The sequence below is a fragment of the Phlebotomus papatasi genome, chromosome 1 (assembly GCF_024763615.1).
Source record: "Phlebotomus papatasi isolate M1 chromosome 1, Ppap_2.1, whole genome shotgun sequence".
NCBI classification, from domain to species: domain Eukaryota; kingdom Metazoa; phylum Arthropoda; class Insecta; order Diptera; family Psychodidae; genus Phlebotomus; species Phlebotomus papatasi.
Window position 1 is genome coordinate 77,836,388 of NC_077222.1, and position 15,125 is coordinate 77,851,512.

A 15,125-nucleotide genomic window follows, 5' to 3' on the forward strand; every position below is an offset into this window, starting at 1 on the left:
GAAAAGTGCTGGTAAACATATAGCGCAATTAAAAGATGTCCTGGAAAACTAAATTTATGTCATTTTTGATCGCAATTATCGTCAATTCCCCATCAAAATTCTCGTAAAAATGTTCAAATATCGTTCAACTAATGCCATCTATTGCAATGGATGAAACTTAATGGAATTCCTTGCAAAAATTTAAATTTCAAATTATGATTCTCAGTTAGAAAATATTCGAGTGTAATGACTATAATAGTAGTCGATTCTTTGAGATGGTTTAGCTACTGAAAACTATCGGCAATGACTAAAACTAAATTACAGGATATTAATTTAGCCTACTACTTTCAGAAAAAACAAAGAATTAAAAAAAATGAAAAACATGCAGACAGAAAATTAAAAAAAAATATATATAAATGATTATTTTTATATAATATTTATGACTCAAGTTCTGAAATTCTATTTTTGACACAACGACTAAAGTAGTGCAAATCAGAAATCTGCAATAATTATATATGGTTCTTTTGGTTTTGAGTTTTAATTCGACAATATATATATTTTTTTATTATAAACTTTTATGTATTTTTTGTATACAAAAAAATTTTTAACATAAAACGAACTCTATTTTTTAGAAGCGTGATAAACTGGATTTTCGCATCTTTTAAGGACATATATTTTATGATTCATATACAAAATGTCATTTTTACATTCTTTTAAATAGAATATTTTAAATTCTTTTAAATTTTTCTAGACAATCAATGATGTAAACAGAGAGATTAAAATTTAAAGAAAATGTACATACTCTTGGTAGAATTTTGGATATATTTTGGGACTTAATTTGTAGTGAAAACCGTGAGTTTTTCAGTATAAAACTTTTAACCATTAATTGGTAGGTATCCCCTAATTTATTTTTTCATTATACTCTATCTTGTTCGAATTAACGTTAAATATACTTTTAAAAACGTTTTGTTAAAAGAGTTAAAAGTATAACAACATAGCAAAACTTGAATCAACCTAAATTAAATATGTTCAATGTCATGAGTAAATGTTAAAAATTATACACAGACTAGTCTTTTTTATTGTTTAATAATAATTCTGGATATTTATGTTCATTGCTAATTAATTACTGTAAAACAGCGTATTAAAGATAATTCTTGCAATCATTTTTTTTTCAATATTAAGAATTAGATATCTAAAAAAAAACAAGTAAGTTATTTGGGCATTTAAATTAGCAATAAGGATTTCCTTGAATGCGAATGACATTGCACGTATAGTGACGGCAGTTGTTCTACTGCGTTTAAATTATGAAAACGTACCTAGTAAAAATAAAAAATAGACGAATATCACTATTAGTTTGTGAATTTTAATAAAATTTTTTAAACACTAATTGTATATTAAAGAAACGAACGAATATTGAAATGCAATTATTAGATTTATTTCTTTCACCAATTGAGTCGCATTGGAATGTCAGAACTAACAAACTAGTAATAAATATAATTTAAAATTTTGCAAATGGTGAAGAAACAGCTTTGAATAAAGTATAAGGAGATTTAGAAAATAGACGTCTCAGTTTTGTTTCATTAAAAAAATTGTTAAGTGATGATATACACTGTTTGTTTCTGAGAATTTCTTGATTCATATTTTCTTCTGAATACTAATATTTTTATTTTAAATATATGTTCTACGTGAAAAATAAATAAATTTATTATAACACTGACGCTTGCAGATCAATTCCTCATGTATAACTTTTTTAGATTAATTTAAAAAATCAGCCTTCTAAGAAAAATTATTAAAATATAGCTTTATTTTCAGTTTCATTAAAATGCAATTACGATGTCCAAAAAAGCGAAAAATAATATTTTAACCGTTCGTTGAAGAAAATTCAAATTAGATTTTAGCCGTTACTTTTAAATTCAAACGCCGGAAATGCTTGGAAGTGCCTAGAAGTGCAAGAAGTGCTGGAAATCACCTATGGCACTTCCGGAAGTGTGGAAGTCTTTGACGTTTCCCATACAAATTTAGGAAGTGCTGGAAGTGGTGTACACGATTTTTCGTCTAATATCTCCCCCTTGATTTTAATGTTAAATTACTTTGTTTTTGCTTTTGCACTCCAATTTGATTTTTGATATGCCTTTGGTACACCTTTTAGGTCAGGAGAATTTCACATATAAAATCAAAATTCACATCTTTTTCTTTCTAAACTGTTTCAAATATATTTGTCTCATTCTTTTGTACTCAAAATTGAATTGAACTAATTTGAAGTTGCAGTGATGTTAACCCATTCAGTCAATGTACCAGAAATACTTGAGATAGAATGTTCATATTTTGGGATTAGTTTCCTACAGATTAATAGATGAATTTTTTGAAAAGAAAAAAATTTTATCTATTATGGGGGCGCGGGGATTCGCTCTCAAACACACGTCTTAACGGTCACTGAATTTAAATTCTGTGCATTAATTCATTACAAACTCTATTGCTTTGGATAGAGTAATTATCCAAGAAAACAAATTGGCAACCAGAATTCAAATCAGGAAAGAGGAAAGAGGCCAATTTTAATAAATTCGACGGGATGTCGAATTTTCCGTGCGCCATTTTGATCAAAAATTTTGCGTAACCTTCCGCGAAGCAAGAAAACAATAACAAAATGTATTTTCATCTCTGTCGGACTATTTTTCCCAAGAAATTGAAGGACTAAAGTTACTAAAAATCCATTCCCGACAGCAATTTGAGTATCAGTTGCCCAGGAATAAATGATCTAAAATCACTCAATTTGCGTATGATGTATAATGCAATGGTAAGGAATGGGTTAAAAAGAAAAGGAAGGGTATGAAAGAGAAGAACAAAAATATACAAAATATTAGAGAAAGAAAGGGATTAGAATTTGATTTCATGAAATTTTCCTGATCTAAAAGGTGTGCTAGAGGCAGAAATCAAATTAGAATAGAAAATTAAAGATTTGCTATAGGATCTAATTTGGAAGAGAAAGAGCATAAATGTTGAATTTTTATTCATTTTAAATTTCAATTTTAATTTATTTAAATTTTAAAATTTAAATAATTTCTATTCATTTTAAATTTAAATTATTCTTAAATTTATTGAATTATTTTTAAAGAGTGGGCAGTTATAATTCACTTTTTTTTAACTTGTGTCACGGCTGGAGCACAAAACGGTAAGAGATATCGACTTCCGATCTTCGATGATCCCGCTATAAGTCAATATTGATTTTCGTAACTTAAGTCAACAATTGTTCTATTTGTTGTGTAACAGTTATTATAAATAAAACTGTCTCAATATCGACATTCAAAAACTTTTTGAAGAACAAAATCAAAGTTATTTTTACTAACGAAATATCCGTACGTAAGTTGTTGGAAACGTTTAGAAAACTTCGAATTAGGCTGCTGCAGATTAAGCAGTATTTTGTCAAAAAGAATCAGTAAAAAAAATAATTTAGTTAGTACTTAATTAAAATGGAAATCTTATGTTCTTAAAAAATGCAGTGAAATATTATAGGCAAAGTAAACTTGTGAATTACAGTTTAAATTAAGGATTAGAAACCATCTTGCAATATTGACGATTTAGGGCAGAATCACATTGATAATAAAATGCTTGCCGTAGTCTCATCGTATTTCGTTAATTTACGCATTTTCATTGTAATTCTTACGCAAATCTTGCATTACCGTATTACCTTATGTCAAACTCGGTGGCACTAGGTGAAAATAATATAAAAAAAATTGAAGAAATAAAACGGTGAGAAAAAAACTATAAGAGAATTTAATCTTACAGCTTTTTTGCTCACAGTTTATCACATTTTCGTTTTATTTCTTCAATTTTCTTATATTATTTTCACCTAGTGCCACCGAGTATGAGATAAGGTAATACGGTAATCGAGAATTTGCGTAAGAATTGCAATGAAAATGCGTAAATTAACGAAATACGGTGAGCATTTTACTGTCAATGTCATTCTGCCATTAGTTTAAAAAGAGACTTCTGGTATCTTTTTATTTTTTTTAACTGATTAAAATGGACTGTTTTTTACTTCTTTTATCAAAATTTATTTTTTTTTTCTGGTCAAATTTGCAAGTTTACTAAAAAATGTTTTTCAAAAAATAAGTTTAAAAAAAATCGTCTGATTATATTAAGTGCCTCATGCTCTCCTGTTAGGACGACTTTCAGAGTGATCCCGAAACTACCATTTCGTCTATATAACCTCTAAGTCTAGTAACGGACGGATGGGCCAACGAACAGACGGATAAACAGTGTGATGTAAAAAATTTTAAACTTAAGATTTCTTAAATTCTGCTAAATTATGGGGATAAGAAGTCGAAATTATACACAAAATCGAGGGATTATACCGCTCCTTCCGTGGAGATCGAACAGTAAAATGAATAGAACTCCTTCTCAAATAGAAAGTACATGCATTAAGCTATTATAGGATATTTGCGTGTACATCACGAAACAGCAGACATTTTTGTTAGCCGCAAATTAGAGTTTACTGTAGAATACAAATACTGTATTATCTATATTCAATGAAAAGTGACAAATAGCTCGTGGCATCTACGAAGCTCCACACGCAGATACCATCACAATTTGGAAGGGACAATAGTATTTCAATGAAATATTTCTCGTAAATTCAAGAAAATTATTACTAAAAAATTGAGTGAGAAATTAATTATAGCATTTATAACAGACCTAATTAATCACACTCCAGTGTAATTTAGGAAACGTATATTAAGTTCAATTTCCGATTTCGCTGTTAATATTTATTTGTGCCGTTCCCATATTGGGAATTGTGGACACCATTGTGTGAAATATACCATTATTGAACTGTTTTGCCCTGAAAATCATTTGTGAGAAGACTTCTTTGTATTCACCCCGGAGGGATTTTGGGTGAGGAGGTGCAAAAGTGTTTGACTGTGAGTATGGGACAATGAGAAAACGGTATAAATGCAAATCGATAGAGAAGTTTAATTACATTCAATAATTGAAAGGAATTGACAGTATGGCAGCTTTATTGCTTCGTCACTTTTGTGCATAAAATTGACTATAATGAATATGTACGAATGATTGAAAGCTTAATTGAAAAATGTACTTAAAATTAACTGCAATTTTCTCACTGTACCTTTCATTCTGGCAACAATTTCAGTTTATAAATTAAATTTTCATTTATATGGATATGTGCTGGTTTTGTAATTGTGGTTATATAAAAGTTTCAAGTGAATTTCTTGAATATTTGAATTTGTATAAATTCTTCAGTAACTTAATTAAAATTAAGGTAAAAAGAATGCGTGTATTAAATAGTTAATGAATTATTTTCAAAGTGTAGATCTGCATTAAAAATAACTTGAATATGAGGCATACAAATCTATTTAAAATATTCTAATTTTGTGTTAATGACTGGTATATCCCAAAACCCCGGCTACATCTTTCTTTCCTTATAATAAAATAACATTGAAAAATAAAGAGAAAAAATAGCAAAGCATAATGCTCGAACTCATGAATTTAAGAACATCGCGACAGCATTTTTAAAGACTTATTATAAAATATAGTCTTCAGATCAAAAGTGTATCCACATGGCTTAAGAGATCTAATTGTTTTCCAATCGAATTAGTTTAAATTGATAAGCCAGAAAATGAAAAATTTCTGTAAAATCTTTTTGTATAACAATTCAAAACATTCTGGAACTGAGCTAGATATGTAGTATAAGTCCGTAATACGGTTACTGGCCTGTGGTTTAATTCAGTTCGCGAAAATTTTTAATCTATTATATTTAAACAACAATCATTTGCAGTGAGCTTTTTTTCAGTTAAAAGACTTTAGAAGATCTTCTTCAGCATCGAACGGTGTTCAAGTATTATTCACGATGTGGTTTTCCTGGTAATTTACAAGATGAAAATTCAGATTATTCATCTTATTAAAGGACTTTTTGAATACAAATTCTAATTAAGGAAAAATGGCGTATATCAATGGAATGTGCGTTAAGTATACTTTTAACATTTATGTTTATTTAGGGTAAGTTGGTATAAGTTGGACAATGGCAAAAGTTGGAAAATGTCGCTGGGACAAGTTGGACAGGCAATTTTTTCTTGATAAATACAGTACTAAATTTTAATTAGTATATTTTTCTGTGTTATGGTTTAATTATTTGGTTCCTTGTGCTGCAAATAAAGTGAAAATCCATTCATATGAATAAGATTTAACGTATAAAATTCTCACCTCAATTGACAGTGTAACTTTTCACCGTCGAAAAAATACATCGATCGGCCATTTTTTCCTAATAAAAACACAAGAAGAGTGACTTTGGTTTTTCGGTTCTGTTGACATTTCTCAATATTTCTGGCAAATTTTAGTGGAATAAAGTGTTTAATCTCGATAGTTAACGGTACGTAATGGTTTTATTTGATATAATTACTAACTGTATGAAGAAAAAGTGCTTATTTGAAGCGTGAGCAAAAGTGACAAGTTGGACATCCGGAAATACGATTGTATTGCAGGGGTTTTCTTTTTATTTCAGATGGGTAAAAAGGCAAATAAATTGAAAAAGTACAAATCCTATACTCAAGACCAAGTGAACAAAGCACTGGAAGCTTTTCGTCAAGGAAAGTCACTAAGTCAGGTGTCAGTATTATTTGGGGTGCCAAGAACAACACTTTTTAATAAGCTGACCGGGAAATGTCCGGAAGAATGCTCTGGGGGAAGGCCTCCTACGCTGCCAAAAGATATAGAAGATGAGCTCGTTGAATGGATTTTAGGATGCAGTGACAAGTGGCATCCTATAACAAAAGATCAAGTCCTCAACACTGTGCAAATTATTTGTAAGAAGTTCAAGATTGTCAACAAGTTCACCGATGGAAGGCCAGGATACTCTTGGTTCAAGAGCTTTTTGAACAGATACCCAGAATTGAGACTTCGTACACCAGAAGCATACACAACCCAAAGAGCTGGTATTACCACTGAGGACATCACTGAGTGGTTTGAGAAAACTCATGAATATTTAAAATCCAAAGATCTTCTGGAACTTCCTCCTGATCGCGTCTTTAATCTAGACGAAACGGGTGTAATGCTTTCGCCCAAAGGTGGACAGGTATCTATTATTATTCTATGGGGTTTTTAAATTCATTTTTGAAGTTTTTTGTGACAATTCGTATGATTAAATTTCTCACAATGTTTCCATAAGGTTCTGGCAAAAAAGGGGTCAAAAATAGTCGGAAAAGTGATACCTTCGGGCGAGAAAGATACTGTGACTGTCCTATTTACCATCTCGGCTGCTGGGAATTTGGCTCCTCCAATGGTTGTCCACAAAGGTCAAAAGATTTCTGAACTTACTGCGAGCTGCAATGCCAAAGGCTGGGTAATGGGAGTATCAGAAAGTGGCTGGATGACCAGTGAGTTGTTTTACGAATATATCGCCAATTCGTTTTACAACTGGCTTCTTGAACAGAAAGTACAATTCCCAGTCATTTTGTACCTGGATGGACATGCATCTCACGTAACTCTAGAGTTGAGTAAGTTTTGTAAAAACAAGGGAATCGAAGTAATTCTTCTTTACCCCAACGCTACACATGTGATGCAGCCCTTGGACACATCATTTTTCTTCCCACTAAAACAGAAATACAAAGAGGCGTTAACTCGTTGGAGAATGGAAAATGATGGAGACAAATTAAAACCCAGGAATCTCGCAAAGGTGTTATCAGATGCACTGTCACTCTTAGATACAAAAAATATTGCAAAAAGTGGGTTTAAGGGATGCGGTCTCTTTCCATTTGATCGCAATGGTATTGACAATTCAAAATTCCTGAACGGGTCGAAACATGACCACAGAGATAAAAAAACCAAGGAGACCATTTCCAATCCAAAAGAAAATTCTATTTCTGACGCTGAATACGAGACAGCTCTTCGTGTTCTTCAAGCTCATGTACCACCAATAATTTTGCAGGAATTCTCAGATCATGAGGAAAAATTGCAATGGGAAGGAGCCATCGAAGATCGAAATTTATTTAATTTTTGGAGAAATGTGAAATTGCGATGTAAAGGTATTGGTGTCAGTGAAGAGAATGAGCATCATATTTCACCTTCATCATTTGAAAGTATAAATGATATACCAATGATCATTCTGAATGAGGAAGAGACTGCAGAAAGTAATGAAAATTTACAGCTTGACGTGTTGATAGAAGAGCAATACGGCGGACAATCTCAACTCACTGAGAATACCGATTTGGGGCATACAGTAACGATTGATCTTCCATCAGAAATACTGAGCACTTCAAACAGTCACTATTTCGACAACTATATGCCATCAATATTGCCGCGTGAGGATCCTAAGGATGCTATTAAAACCTCCAGAAAGTTATCCTCTGAACAAAGTGAGAGTCAAATTATTATTCCACCATTACCAGAATTTCATGAGACACCTGCAGTGGAGTAAAAGCCAGTATTGAAATACTTGAAGACTCGTGTATTTTGGCCAAAAGATAATATTAATCAGAAAAGCCAGAAGAAAAAGAACAGATCGTTTCCAATTGCTCTTACGAGTGAAGAAATGCAGACGATTAAGGAAGAGAAACAAAAAAAAATCCTGAAGGAAATGGCTGAGAAGAAGGAGAAAAAGAGAGAGCGAGATTTGAAAAGAAAACTAAAAGAAGAGGCTATGCAAGAAAAGAAAAGAATTAGACTTCAGAAACAGGAAGAAAGGCTCAAAATAAAAGAAGAAAAGGAGCAAAGCAAGAAAATTAAAATATCCAAGAAAAAGATTTAATAAATAATATATATCTAAGCCTTAATGTTTTTTACTTTTTAATTATACACTTTACCCTAGTGGTACAATTGATTCAGTGTGTATGGCATTCAATAAGAAATCTTGAAACTTGCACAACCTTCCCCTACGCATTGTCCAAATTGCCACGTCCAACTTGTCCCACCCTGTCCAAATTATATTGTTTTGCACTCACGTATTTTTCTTGTATTTAAGAACTTTTCAAACTGTTTTTCAAGAATTTCCATGAAACGGTAATATTCTAGAAGAATCAAGGAGCAAATTTATGTATGTCATCAGGGAAAAATGTATTTATAATGTCTTTAATCTTGTATCAAAGTTCGAGCCTCTGGAAATTGTTCCAACTTATGCAACTTACCCTAGTTAATGGATAGAGTAAGGTGGCACAGTTTCTCGTATTTACGAAAGGTTTTAGAAAATCTAAATATAGGAGTAACATTTTTCTGCTATCAATTTTATTATTTAGAACTTCCAGTCACCATTAGATACCCAACAATGGCCAAGATAAATTATATAGGGATTTTTATTATTTAGAACTTCCAGTCACCATTAGATACCCAACAATGGCCAAGATAAATTATATAGGAATAATAAACTGCAATACAAACTGAAAAGAAGATGTGTCGCGTGTAACTGCCCTGTCTTCTCCTAATAACATCAGACATGAATGAAAGAAGAAAACTCCATAGATATCGGAAAGTTGCCCAGTGTGGATTGAATGGAAAGATTTTCATTTTAAAAAGAACCTTTTTCAGAAATCCACAGCACGAATATCCTTTCATGAATACACAGTCTTTCAGAATATATAAAATGATATTTGCTAGGGATTTTCCAATAAATGTGGAAAGATGTGAATTGTATAGATATAAAAAGTGATTAATGATTTATTATACGGTCGAAGCATTTCAAAGCTATGTAATTTTTAGATCGTAAATGTTTGATAAGCTCTTTTAATAGGATATAATTGTTTTTATAAGTACTATAAACAGTTGAAATGATACCGAGATTTTAAATATACATTATGGTAATTTCAATACCTAGAATTCTTTTTAAGTTAATTTTGTAATATTTAAAGTAATAACAGAATTACCCATTAACTTCATATAAAATGTTACAACGAAATAATATTGATTTTCTAGAAGAAATCTACAGAAAAAACTCACATAAATTATGTTAAACTTGCGAGACCAATTTTCTGGGCAGAAAGTTTGAACTCAAAAAAGCATTTAAGTGTGTCATTTGTTTGCTCGAACTTTTAAGGAAGAGGAATACATGTATGCAATCTTACTTTACACAAATAAACTTTGAAAAATTCGAAGATCTATTTGAAAAGGCAAAAAAGGAACATTCTACTTCTTGATAATTCCCCGAATTAGCTGAAGAACTTCCTGATCGAATTTCGAATTACTCGAGTGTGAAAATGTATTAGTCTTCGCTTTGTTGTAAAACAAACTATAAAGAAACGATACTTATTGTTCTTGTCCCGATAATAACTGATTTATTCTTTTGTCAGCTTTTTGTGTGATATTTTATAAATTTTTCCCACCATGTGCGGAAATTTAGGATGAAAATTCCAGCGAGTACCAAATGTTAACCAATTTCAATTCGAGACAGTGCTATTTCCATATATTTGGTTAGAACTTTTTGTACAAGAACTGCTGACTGATCAGCATATTTTTTTGTGATAGACTTAGCAAAAATATGCTGAAAACGCTGCATTTTTCAGCTAAATGTGCTCGCTGGGATTCGAAACTGAGTTTAAATTATTCGAATTTCAACGACTTATTGTGCAAATAGAGTTCCATTTCCGTTTTATCCAAGACACTTGGCGAATCAAACTCCACTTGTATTTGTTCTTTAATCCCTATATTTCTTAAAACTTCAAAATTCCGTTTACTAATAATCATTAAAAGATATAAGAGCTTTCACAGACCTGAGGATTAGCCAAAAGACGGCTTTGCGTAATTATATTAGAAATAATGGTTAAACTACATTTCCATCATTTTCCACTAAGTCATCTCTCGGCTTAAGTCGTAATTGTGTCTAGGGCATAATACTCGTTAACCGTTATGAGGTCTAAAAAGTCAAATGATTACAGATAGTGATTTGATGTTGTAAAGCTTATGGCCTATTCGACGCATGTGAACCCAGACGAGGGCGGTATCCCATCAATTCAAACCCTTTATTCCTTTAACACGCCTAAATCCTACCAACTCAAATGGGTGCTGAAGGTTGTTATATGGTGCTCTTGTTGCATATGGCAATTTATACCAGGACTTCGGTGAGTGAGTGAATATCATACGTCGTGGACAATCGCTCCGAAGAAGTTGAAATACGGGTGGCAGCCTCAGTTCTCTAATTCTATTTAGGTCCTAAATACACCCAGGCTGATCCTCGAGAATATTTAGTTTGGAAAATTAGATAGTAAAGGATTAGATAAAGAAATGTATGAAATGTATGACCATTTGGTAAAAATCTTGAATACAAAATTTCACAGGCTAAATATTCTAGAGGATCAGCCTGAGTCTATTTAGGCCCTTAGATATATAAGGGCTTTCCTCACTCGTCCAAGTCGAGTGAGGAACGCAGCCGTTCATGAGGAGCCAATAGTCGAGGAGTTGCTTCTTCGAGCTTCGAGTTGAGAGATCACACCTTCGATGGTACACAGAAAAAATATTTTGTAAAAATGTTCGTAAATGTTTGTGAATTCCTATGGAAGAGTTACAAAATGCTCGTGAATCGTATAACCCACAAACAAGTTCGTAAAAGTTTATATTTTTTTCACAAAAATTGTTCGTAACATGATGATTTGACGAACATTTTTTGTACTTTTACAAAAATTTGTTCGTAAATGTTCGTAAATACACAAAAAATGTTCGTAAACTTTTGTCATTTGTTCGGAAATGTTCGTAAAATGTTCGACAAGAAAACAAACATTTACGAACAAATTACAAAATTTTACGAACATTTTTTTGTGTGTTTACGAACAAATGTTTGTAAAAGTACAAAAAATGCTCGTCAAGTGATCATGTTACAAGCAATGTTTGTGAAAAAGTACAAACTTTTACGAACTTGTTTGTGGGTTATATGATTCACGAGCATTTTGTAACTCCCCCATAGGAATACACAAACATTTACGAACATTTTTACAAAATATTTTTTTCAGTGTATGGTAATGTGCAGCGGATGAATGAAGATTCCCCAGAAAAGCTATTCAAGTCATTATGATAAGATGTTGACCATGGGGCATACCTCTAGGACAAGGTGGCTGAATTAAATTCAGGATCTTGCCTTGGAACGACTTGAGATCGAAAGCGCACATCTTCCTGAAGTGGCAGAGGATCGACAGGCGTGGGTTGCACAACTGGATGTCCTGGGCCCGCGACCCCAATATGGATAAGCGGTTGAAAATGATGACGATAAACCTCATTAAGACCTAAAACGTTTTCAGGACAACTCTACCTTAAAGTAAATCCTGGAATCTCTAACATAACGATCATAACTAATGATCCAACATCTTTCCCTGCGATTTTTGTTCGATTTATAAATTTTAGGAATGACTTAAACAATTTTTTTATCAACACTGAAAACATTATAAACCATTCCTTATAAATGTTTTTTTTTAAGGTCAAATGTTGTATAGATTGCAAAGTTTCTATTTCTTTGAATAAAGGTTAGGTTAGGTTAGGTTCTATAGGACTGAAAGTATTAATCGCGGTTTTTCTTTAACCTGATGTTCTTATCCTTCTACATTATATTTTTTTGATTTTTTTAATGAATTGTCTTAACTTAAAATTGATTTGAACCAATAAATACTAATAATAATTAGCAGTATTAGCAGGATTGAGAAATATTTGTACTCTGGAACACAAGGCATGAGGCTGTTCCTTATGAGTTGAATGGTTAAATAATGTTTTCGGTGGTGCATCCGGTTCATCTATGTAACCAGTTCGAGCGTTCTACAAAGCTAAAACACTTTAGCCAACCCGTTCACTGAACAGACTCATTGGAAATTAGTGCGGTAAAAGCACTCAATAAAATACTTTCTCTTTGCCATCAGCTGGGGAATTTCGCACAATTTTCTCAATTTATCCACTGAAATTGCTAAATGCAAGTCTCAACAATTTCAATTTTGACAATATTGTAGTTGGCAAAAAGAACAAATTCAGCCATAACAATAAGAGTGGTTAGAGCAAAACTTTGTGAAATTTTCACAATTATCTTACACAGCACAAATCTAACAACTTGCAATTTTGCGGTAAAAATTGTATGGTCAGTAGATTTTTGGAGTGATACAAATAAATTGCTTCTATGGGACTTTTCATGGAAGAAATGTGGAAGGCATTAACAAATACAGAAAATCAAACAGTCTCGTTAGTTATTATAAAATATTACTCACCATTTACAAGAATAAAGGTTCTCAATGTATTTATCCAGAGTTATTATATATTACTTGACATTTAACCCATTGAGGATGAGTAGAACATCGATCATTAAGTACATTTTTTTCACTCTTACCAGAGACAATAACAAAACAAATGAGAAGCAATAAAATGTTAAATTTAGTTTTAACAAAATTTAACTTTTTATTACTTGTTTGCTTTATTGCCTTGAGAAATTTGAGTAAAAAATTATTTTCTTTCTAACGTATGACCCCTTTCGTTCCTGAAGAATTAAATAATTACTTGCTTTTTTGGCGGTACATCAATGCTGATTTTTAACCTGCTTGAGAACAGAACTCGTCAGTTACTCAAGCCGTCTTAAAACTAGGGGTTTAGTCCAATTCCCGAAGGACTGAAAATTCGAAATTGCAACTAATTTTATTGGTTTTAAAATCTAATGAATCATAAACCCTTATTAATCAAATCTTAAGTCAAAATTTTCCACACTTTATAAGAAATTAGAGAAGTTAAGACATATGGCTAAAACTTAAGTTTAAAGCCCGTATTGGGCCTTTTGCAATTTATGTGCTGTGCCTACCTTCTCAACCGGAAGCAAAGGTCCATTTGTATAGATTTGTTAACCGAAATCAGTGAGATCGAGGCTTAAATGCACGAGCACCTGAGGAACGACCCTCAGACTCCACTGCACTGCCTGGGCACTCGTCACATACTGAGTGACTGGCCGAGCAATGAGCGAATATCTCGCCTCGAGGTGCACGCTATGCTCGTGTGGGACATACCGTTATGGTAGAAACTCTATGGGTAAGCCACAGCAGAGGGATTTTACCAGAGATGCAAACCGCCGTGGATTCAAGCCGCCGCCGAGCCGAGCCGAGCCATTTTTACGCGCCGCCGCCGCCGAAAAATATAATATTACGAACGCGAACCCAGCCGCCGCCGCCGATGTTTCCAATTTTCGAGCCGCCGCCGCCGACTTGGTTCTATTTTTCAAACCGCCGCCGCCGACTGGTTCGATTATTCGAGCCGCCGCCACTAACACTTCGAATGAAATTGCATGCGAGAAGCCGCTGTCACCACGGCTTCTTCAAAGTCGATCCGCCGTCGCCACGGCTTCTTTAAAATCGAACCATCATCGTCCCAAGCCATCACTGGAAGGTCTCGAACCGTGCGGAGCCCGGCCCTTATAAGACTTTGCATTTTAAGCTAATTAGGGCACGACAAATTCAATGGTGATAGTCACTAATTTCGGAATTCATGGGGTCACCCGTTACAGGGGGGTATTGCGGGGGTGGTAAATCTTTATTTTGGCTCTAGAAGCCAGATGGTTGGAAATATCGACTTGGGGTCTTCGGGTGACCCCCCTATAAGTTGACCTTAGGAATCTAAATATGACCTTCATTTTCCCCCCACCCCTCCCCTTCTCATAAAAAACATGTTTTTTGGGATATCTCGAAAACTACTCGTCCGATAGTTTTCATTGTCAAATATGTTGTAGATGCTATCCGGGCGGATATTTCGCCCATACATACCAATGACCTTGAAATATTCCTTCATGACATTTTTCAAGGTCAAATATATTTAAAGCTTAAAAAATTACTTTTTTCGACAAATTTTATCAAAGTATTATTTTTCAATGACACCAATCGTTTATTTAATGATTATAAACCAATGTAAGCCACTTTAATGCCATAAATACGTTTTTGACATTTATATATACTACAAATCCAAATGTGATTTTAAAAACACGTTGTGTTTATCAACTTCTAATATTGGGTGTTGACTGATTTCCTGAAGTAAGACATTATGGCAATGAAATTTTCAAGAAATTTATGAAATTTTATGAAATTTCATGAAATTTATGAGAATTTACTGGATAATGTTTTACCGAGTACTGATTAATAATTTTAAATTTATAACAAGGATTATCATTTGTAAATGAAATGAAATGGGACATATTAGGAGAAAACCAACTT